This window comes from Pan troglodytes, chromosome 12 (assembly GCF_028858775.2).
Source record: "Pan troglodytes isolate AG18354 chromosome 12, NHGRI_mPanTro3-v2.0_pri, whole genome shotgun sequence".
In the NCBI taxonomy this organism is placed as follows: domain Eukaryota; kingdom Metazoa; phylum Chordata; class Mammalia; order Primates; family Hominidae; genus Pan; species Pan troglodytes.
In genome coordinates, this window is record NC_072410.2 from 96044848 (window position 1) to 96054102 (window position 9255).

Below are 9255 nucleotides of genomic sequence, written 5' to 3' on the forward strand. Positions count from 1 at the left end.
AATTCTACAATCTCAGAGATGGTGACTGACACCAAGCGTATCTCGTAGATGAAACAGGTTTTCCTCCCTGGCTGCTTCTCAGGAGAGTGTGCAGGAAATGATTTTGAAGTGCTTTGATCTCCTTTGCAGAAAGACACTGAATTCATTCAATATGTTACGGCACATTAGCCCTTCTGCTTTGGAACCGAGGGTGACCAATTTTATTCAATAGCTGGTGACAACCTTTTGGAATTGCCTAAAACCCCTGAGCCCCATGAAGTCCTGGCCCCTATACTGGCCTGAGTATTGTTTCTGCTTCCGTCCACACAGAGGACCCTGAAATAGGCCCGGGCTCCCTGTGAAGGCGATTCGGGGGCCGGCCCCCTGCTTATGCCGTCACATTCCTTGCTTTGTACCAGGGTGCCCATTCTTGGCAATTTTTCCCGTGACTTGGGTCTGCTGGCCGTGCTCAAGTCCCAGTTCTGCCTTGTGGTTACTCCGCCTCTCTGAGGAACAGGAATAATCCTTGTTGCCACCACTTACTGGGTGCTGGCACTTTCCCCACATTGGTAAGTTCAATGCTCACAATACCCCAGTGAGGAGGTCTCTCATCTCCATCTTCCAGACCAGGTAACTGAGGCTTAGAGGGAACGAGTGCCTTGCCCGGGTCACTGAGCTACAGTGTCAGAGTTGGGGGTTCACACCTGGGGCTGTCCCATGCCAGGCCTGTGTTCTTTCCACTGTTATTACCTCCTATGGAAGCTGGGGATCCTACTCACTTCAGAGGAGTGTCATGAGCAATAGGTGAGCGTTGAAACATAGAAGGTGGGCATGGTGGCACGCACCTGTGGTCCCAGCTCCTCAGGAGGCTGAGGTGGGAGGATCACCTGAGCCTGGGTGGTGAAGGCTGCAGTGAGCTGAGATTGCACCACTGCACTCCAGCCTGGACAACAGAGTGAGACCCTGCCTCAAAATAAACAGAAAAGAAAAGAAACCTAGAAAGCTCATGTATATATATATGAGCCTTCTGGGTTTCTTTTCATACATATATATGTTTCCCAGGTGGGAGGATGTGGCCACATTTGTAAACAAGTAGAAATGTCCTTAAAAGATGCAAGAAGCCCAGTGCAGAGGGGAGATAGAGGTGTGGGGGACTGAAGAAGAAGAGCCCTGCGTGAGTAGAGTAAGATTCTCAGTCAGACCCTTTGGTGAGCCCAGGTTCTGGGCCCCTGAACGTGCTCACCCCCCATGCTCTGTCTGGTTGGCTCAGTGATTTCTGCAGCCCAGTGTCTCCTCTCCCACCTTCTTCTGGAAATCCTATGGCTTGGAGACTGACCATTCAATGCCTCCTTTCTGGTCCTGTCTGGTGTATCAGCAACACAGTGATGTGGTTTTGTCTTTCCTTTCCATGCTGGGCTCTGCGACTCCCCATTGTGTCTTCTGCTGTGGGACACCCTTATCATGCGACAGCGAATGTGAAGAACTTATGAGAATAGGATTAGCCACATCCCCTTTCCATTTCCCCCTAGTCAGAGGGCAGGCACACATTCAGCTGTCAGGGAGAAAACAGCACTTCTCCTCAACCCTCACAAGTTCATGGTTGGGACACAGCCCTTTAACAGAAGACAGATTAACAAAGAAAAAACAAGCAAGTGTATTAACATGTGCACTGCACATCTCGTGGGAGAAACCTTGATGAAAGGTAACTCAAAGCAGTGGCTTAGAACTCTGCCCTATAAACCATCTTCAAAAAGAACAATATACTTTGGAGATGTGACAAGACAAAGCAAAGCAGTTCTAGGCTTCCGAGGGCAGGAAACTGTGGGAAGGTAAATATATGAAAGTACACTAATGGGGCAAGATTTGTTGGCAGCTTCCTCTGGTGCCCTCTCTGATCTGGTAAGAGCTGTCTCCGGTAAAGAAGAATTTGTATCCTGTCTTCAGGTGGAAAAGTGGGGAGGACAGAAAGAGCTCTTTCTCCATTTCCTGCTTCTTTTTTAAAAATTTAATTTAATTTAATTTAATTTTTTTGAGACAAAGTCTCGCTCTGTCGCCCAGGCTGGATTGCAATGGTGCGATCTTGGCTCACTGTAACCTCCTCCTCCTGGGTTCAAGTGATTCTTCTGTCTCAGCCTCCTGAGTAGCTGGGATTACGGGTGTGTGCCACCACACCCAGCTAATTTTTGTATTTTTAGTAGAGATGGGGTTTCACCATGTTGGCCAGGCTGGTCTCGAACTCCTGACCTCAAGTGATCCACCTGTCTCAGCCTCACAAAGTGCTGGGATTACAGGTGTGAGCCACCACACCCGGCCCATTTGCTGCTTCTTAATTGCCTTTAGCTCAAAAGTAGTTATGTCAAAGAGACATATCCCGGGGTGACACATTCTGGATTCCCCCAGTGGTGCTGGGCCTCCCCTCCTCTTCACCTTGCTCAGTGCCTCTGCCCTCACTACCACCCCACTGCACCAACTGCACACAGGTCACAGCCACACAGGAGTCACATCCTTGGGATGTGTTGCCCTGAAGAACAGGGGAACAAGGCTGGGCATGATGGCTCATGCCCATAATTGCAGCCCTTTGGGAGGCAGAGGTAAGAGGGTGGCTTGAGACCAGGATTTCGAGACCATCCTGGGCAATATGGCAAAACCCCATCTCTATTAATAAAAAAGTTTTAAAAAATTATCCAGGCATGGTGGTGTGTGCCTGTAGTCCCAGCTACTGAGGAGGCTGAGGTGGGAGGATCCCTTAAGGTGGGAGGATTGCTCAAGGCTGCAGTGAGCCATGATTGTGCCACAGCACTCCAGCCTGGGAGACAGAGTGAGATCCCAACTGAAAATAAAGAAGAGGGGCTTAAAAAACGTAAATTTTAAGTCTTAAAAAGGTTTAAGTAGGCCGGCATGATGGTTCACACTTCTAATCACAGCACTTTGGGAGGCAAAGGCAGGAGGATCACTCATTGAGCCCAAGAGCTGGAGACCAGCCTGGGCAACATAGTGAGATGCTGTCTCTTATAAAAAATTATTAATTTTAAAAACGAGCTGGGCACGGCGGCTCATGCCTGTCATCCCAGCACTTTGGGAGGCTGAGGCAAGAGGATCATTTGAGGCCAGGATTTTGAGACCAGCCTGGCCAGCATGGTGAAGCCCCATCTCTACTGAAAAAAAAAAAAAAAGAAAAAGAAAAAAAATTAGCCAGGCGTGGTGGCGTGCACCTGTAATCCCATCTGCTTAGGAGGCTGAGGCAGGAGAACTGCTTGAACCCCGGAGGCAGAGGTTGTAGTGAGCCAAGATGGTGCCACTGCACTCCAGCCTAGGTGACAGAGTGAGACTCTGTCTCAAAAAAAATAAACAAACAAATAAATAATTAAAAAATGAATAAAGGAAACGCTCAAGGGCCTACAAGAATCTGTCACCTCCTTCCATACACATCGAACAAACATTTTCCAATCCATAACAGAAAGATGCAGGTGGGAGCCATGGATCCCTTCCTGTAGAATATTCATGTCCACCAGAGATTTCAGGCCTCCCTGGAACAATAGTGCTATCTAAGTAAGCCCTGCCCTTTGAGTTTAACCTGGAAATAAAAGTGCAGGTAGGTTTGGCAGTTAGACTGACATCAGACTTAGAACCAGGCTTCCTGCTTTTCTAGACTGTGTCTGGTACCCGGAAGAGCCCTACCCCTGGGGCATTCCCTGTGCAGCCAGAAATGGGAAGGGGGGTACTTTCCCTTTACCTTCTGCGGGATGGAGAAATGGGGTCTCCAAATGCACCACCTTAGCTTCAACAAAGACTTTGACCCAGAATATTCTCTGTTCTCTCCTGGCATCTTCTGCTGCTGCCCCTGGCTGGCCTCATTGCCATGGAAACAGAAGGGGAGGATTGTTTTGGACTGGCTCAGCAATTCCCATGTGCTTGCCTCCTGGAAGGCAGCATAGAAGGCAAGGGGATGTTATCTCAGAAGGATTTGCTAGATCCTTGATTTTCAACTTTGAATCACTATGATGTATCTATTCTACTTTATGTAGAAAGAAGTATAAAAATCTTGGAAAATTCCTGCTGCTTCCATGGCTCTTTGATGTTTATCAAAAAGCATGCTCTCCTGGCTGTCAGGTTGGCTGCACAGCTTCCTGTTCTGCCCTTTTTTTTTTTCCTTTTCATTTAGTATTAATAGTGCACTTACATTTTTATGGATGAACATAGTCACATACTTGTGATCTTTTCAAGTTTTATTATGAAAATATTAAATGCCAGCCTGGGCAACATAGTGAGACTCTGTCTCCAAAATTTTGTTTTGTTTTGTTTTGTTTTGTTTTTGTCTGAGACAGGGTCTCACTTGGTCACCCAGTCTGGAGTACAGTGGCACGATCTCAGCCCACGGCAGGGTCGACCTCCTGGGCTCAAACAATCGTCCCACCTCAGCCCCCCAAGTAGCTGGGACTACAGAAATGCACTACCACACCCAACTAAGTTTTTGTAGAGACAGGGTCTCACCAAATTGCACAGGCTGGTCTAGAACACCTGAACTCAAGTGATCCACTCATCTTGGCCTCCCAAAGTGCTGGGATTACAGACATAAGCTACTGTGCCTGGCCCACAATTTTTTTTTTTTTTTTTTTTTGGTGATTAGACAGGCACGGTGGTGCACAACTGCAAAGATCATGCTATTGCCCTCCAGCCTGGGCAACAGAGTGAAATCCTCTCTTAAAAAATTTTTTTTTATAAGTTTCTTTTTCTTTTTTTTTTTTTTTTTACTTTCTTCTTAACTGCTTCTTCAGCATTAAAAAATTTTTTTTTTTTTTTTTTTTTTTTTTTTAAAGAAAATAGGCTGCGTGCAGTGACTCACACCTGCAATCCCAGCACTTTGGGAGGCCAAGGCAGAAGGATCGCTTGAGTTCAAGAGTTCAAGGCCAGCCTGAGCAAAATCGGGACACCCTGTCTCTATCTATTTTAAGTTAAAAAAAGAAAATATTAACTAAGTCATAATGTTTATGTAACAGGTAAAAATGTATATAAATGTTCAATAAATTGTAAAGAAGAAAGAAGTTCCCTTGTGATCACACTTCCTACCCAATGATGGTTTGCATTTTGCAGAGTTCTTCGTCCATGGACACACAGGTATTGGTGGTATTGCCATGATTATAACAATCCCTTTTGCTGTATCCTGTCCCATCAAGGACCATGTGTTTTGAGGCAATTGATCTGTCCTGCTCCTTCCCAGTGCCAAGCTTGGCATGCACCAAGCATGCAGTGCTTGACAGAGGAAGGTGAAGATGCTATTCAGTTCAAGGCTCCAGGAAGGTGATTTGGGAGGTGGGGCAAGTCTTGAATGGAGAGACAGAGAGGGCAAACCTTGTGCCAGGAGGAAAGGAGAGGCTGTGGGGACCTGGGTGTGGCCCTCCGAGCCCCTGTGGTTGATCTCCACTGCCTGTCCCATAGCCTCTGGTCCCCTTCTGCCTTCTCTTTGGGCGCTCTCAGCCTGGATCCTTCTTACAGTGAACCCTAGGAAACCACTCTAGGCACCCATCCTAGGGTGATGCTTTTGACCACCCACTGGTGCCAGATGTGCCTGTCTCTGGGGGAAGACAGGTGGACAGGGACTGTGGGTTGCAGCCACCCAGAGCTCTCACCAGCTGGAGGAGCAGCACTGCCTCTGGGGCGGTTCAGGTGGAACATCCAGATCTCTTTTCCCAAACAACATATGCCAGGAAATCATAAACTACCAAACATTGTGAGTGGCTGTCATCCAATTCTGAAAGTAAAACTTCCTACTTTAGTAGCAGAAACCAAAATTGGGTGTGAGAGGATCACCATTAGGTGCCAACACCATTTCAAGTGGAAGCCCCACCTTCTCTGGCTTCCGGTAAAAGTATACATGCATCTCTTTTTAGTTCACAAGCACTTGGATGTATATTACCTTAATTCCCAAATCGACTCTGCAAAGTGGGGCAGTATTGCTTATTTTGAAGATTGATATTATTTGGCTGTGTCCCCACCCAAATCTCATCTTGAATTGTAGTTCCCATAATCCCCACCACGTGTCATAGGAGGGACCCAGTGGGAGGTAATTGAATCATGGGAACCGTTACCCCCATGCTGCTGTTCTCATGATAATCAGTGAGTTCTCACGAGATCTGGTGGTTTTATAAGGGGCTTTTCCTCCTTTTGCTCAGCACTTATCCTTGCTACTGCCATGTGAAGGACGTGTTTGCTTCCCCTTCTGCCATGTTTGTAAGTTTCCTGAGGCCTCCCTAGCCATGATGAGCTGTGAGTCAGTCACAGTCAGCTGTGAGTCTTTCCTTTATAAATCACCCAGTCTCAGGTATGTCTTTATTAGCAGTGTGAGAATGGACTAATACAAAGATGAATATCCAGACTTAGGAATAAGACTTTGACTATAAATCCTACATTCCTTTCCACGTATTTTTCCCACACTACCTACTTTAAGAAGGGCAGTGATGAGTCAAACTGTGTCATGGGGTGAGAGGCCCTGAACCACATAATAACGAGAACAATTGAAGAAAGTGGGGCCTGTAAGCCCAGTGACTCAGGAGTCTGAGGCTGGAGGATTGCCTGAGGCCAGGAGTTTGAGACCAGTCTGGGCAATGTAGGAAAACCCGAAGAAGAAATTAGCTGGGCATTGTGGCATGTGCCTGTAGTACTAGCTACTCAGGAGGTTGAGGCTGCATGATCAAATTCCTTGAGTCCAGGGGTTCCAGGCTGCAGTGAGCCATGATTGCACCACTGCATTCCGGCCTGGGCAACAGAGTGAGCCCCCAACTCCAATATGGAAGTAGGAATGATTCACCTGTGGAAGGTGTGAAAGTTGCCAGAATCAAAATGGAGTCACTGTGTTAAAAAACAAACAAACAGGCTGGGCTTGGTGGCTCATGCCTGTAATCCCAGCACTTTGGGAGGCCGAGGCGGGTGGATCACCTGAGGTCAGGAGTTCGAGACCAGCCTGGCCAACATGGTGAAACCCCATCTCTACTAAAAATACAAAAATTAGCCGGGCGTGGTGGCGGGTGCCTGTAGTCGCCAGCTACTACGGAGGCTGAGGCAGGAGAATGGTGTGAACCCTGGAGGTGGAGCTTGCAGTGAGCTGAGATTGTGCCACTGTACTCCAGCCTGGGCAACAGAGCGAGACTCCATCTCAAAAAACAAAACAAAATAAACACGAATAAACAAACAAAGCCAGAAGGCCATGAAGAGAGGGTTCTTATGCATAAATGCCTGAAAACAAAAACTATCATAAAAGATGCTACAAAAACCAAAACCTTACTTGGGCCATTGTAACCTTAACACACACAAAAATTCTTCAAGGACATCTGCTCAGCAACTGCCTGTTCAACCTCAGACTGCTGCCACCCTTGTTATTGATCCTTGTAGCCAAGGATAGTTATCTCAAAACAATATGTAATCCTCATTTTTCCTTTAAAAACTTTTGTCTTTCTTCCCTTCCTGAATATGCAGTTTACTGTGGCACGTGTATTCCCATTGCAATGCTCTATTGCTGAATAAATATTTTATTTTAGAGACAGCCTCTCTCTGTTTTTTTAGATTGACACAGGGAAGACAGTGGGGACCTGACGACTCTCTTCAGTTACATGGAAGATAAATTAAATTCTCTGGTGGCTGGGTGCAGTGGCTCACGCCTGTAATCCCTGCACTTTAGGAGGCCAAGGCAGGTGGATTGTTTGAGCCCAAGAGTTCAAGACCAGCCTGGGCAACATGGTGAAACCCTGTCTCTACAAAAAACAGAAAAATGAGCTGGGTGCAGCGGCGTGCACCTATGGTCCCAGCTACTCGGGGGCTGAGGCAGGAGGACTGTTTGAGCTGGGAGGTCAGCGTTGCAGTGAGTCAAGATTGTGCCACTGCACTCCATCCTGGGTAACAGAGTGAGATCCTGTCTCAAAAATAAATAAATAAGACAAATTATTCTCTGGTGTACCAAAGGCATAATTAATGAGGTTAAGACAAAGGAAAGCAAAGTTGAGATATATATGTGAGTGTGTATCTTAAATATATGTACCTAATATATATATATCTCCCTATGTATAATATATATGTATATATCTCCCTATATATAAAATAAATACTTAAAACTTTCTGAAACGTAATTACTTGAGTGACTGGTGAGATTTTTTTTTTTTTATCACTGAAGGTATTCAAATAAAGGTTGACTGTTACAGAAGACATTCAAGTAAAATGACTTTTTATTTATTTATTTTTTTTGAGACAGAGTCTTGCTCTGTCGGCCAGGCTGGAGTGCAGTGGCACGATCTCAGCTCACTGCAACCCCCGCCTCCCGGACTCAAGCAATTCTCCTGCCTCAGCCTCCTGAGTAGCTGGGATTACAGGCATGTGCCACCAACGCTCGGCTAATTTTTGTATTTTTTTTTTTTTTTTTTTTTTTTAGTAGAGACAGGGTCTCACCATGTTGGCCAGGCCAGTCTCAAACTCCTGACCTCAGGTAATCCGCCTGCCTTGGCCTCCCAAAGTGCTAGGATTAAAGGCGTGAGCTACCGCACCTGGCAGTAAAATGACTTTTAAGATATGTTTTGAGGCCGGGCGTGGTGGCTCACGCTTGTAATCCCAGCACTTTGGGAAGCTGAGGCAGGCGCATCACGTGAGGTCAGGAGTTTGAGACCAACCTGACCAACATGGAGAAATCCCATCTCTACTAAAAATACAAAATTAGCCAGGCGTGGTGGCACATGCCTGTAATCCCAGCTACTCGGGAGGCTGAGGCAGGAGAATCACTTGAACCTGGGAGGCGGAGGTTCCGGTGAGCAGAGATCATGCCATTGCACTCCAGCCTGGGCAACAAGAGCGAAACTCCATCTCAAAAAAAAAAAAAAAAAGATATGTTTTGACCCTGAAATTCTATGATGAGTTCAAGTTGAACATCAAGTATGGCCAACAGGGATTGCTGAAGGATGACAGGAAGGGTGCGGTGGCTCGCGCCTGTAATCCCAGCACTTTGGGAGGCCGAGGTGGGTGGATCACCTGAGGTCAGGAGTTCGAGACCAGCCTGGCCAACATGGTGAAACCCCATCTCTACTAAAAATACAAAAATTAGCCGGGCATGGTGGCATGTGCCTGTAGTCCCAGCTACTAGGGAGGCTGAGGCAGGAGAATCACTTGAACCTGGGAGGCAGAAGTCGCAGTGAGCCGAGATCACACCACTGCATTCTAGCCTGCAACAGAGCAAGACTCCGTCTCAAAAAACAAAACAAATAAACAAAGCCAGAAGACCATGAAGAGAGGGTTCTTATG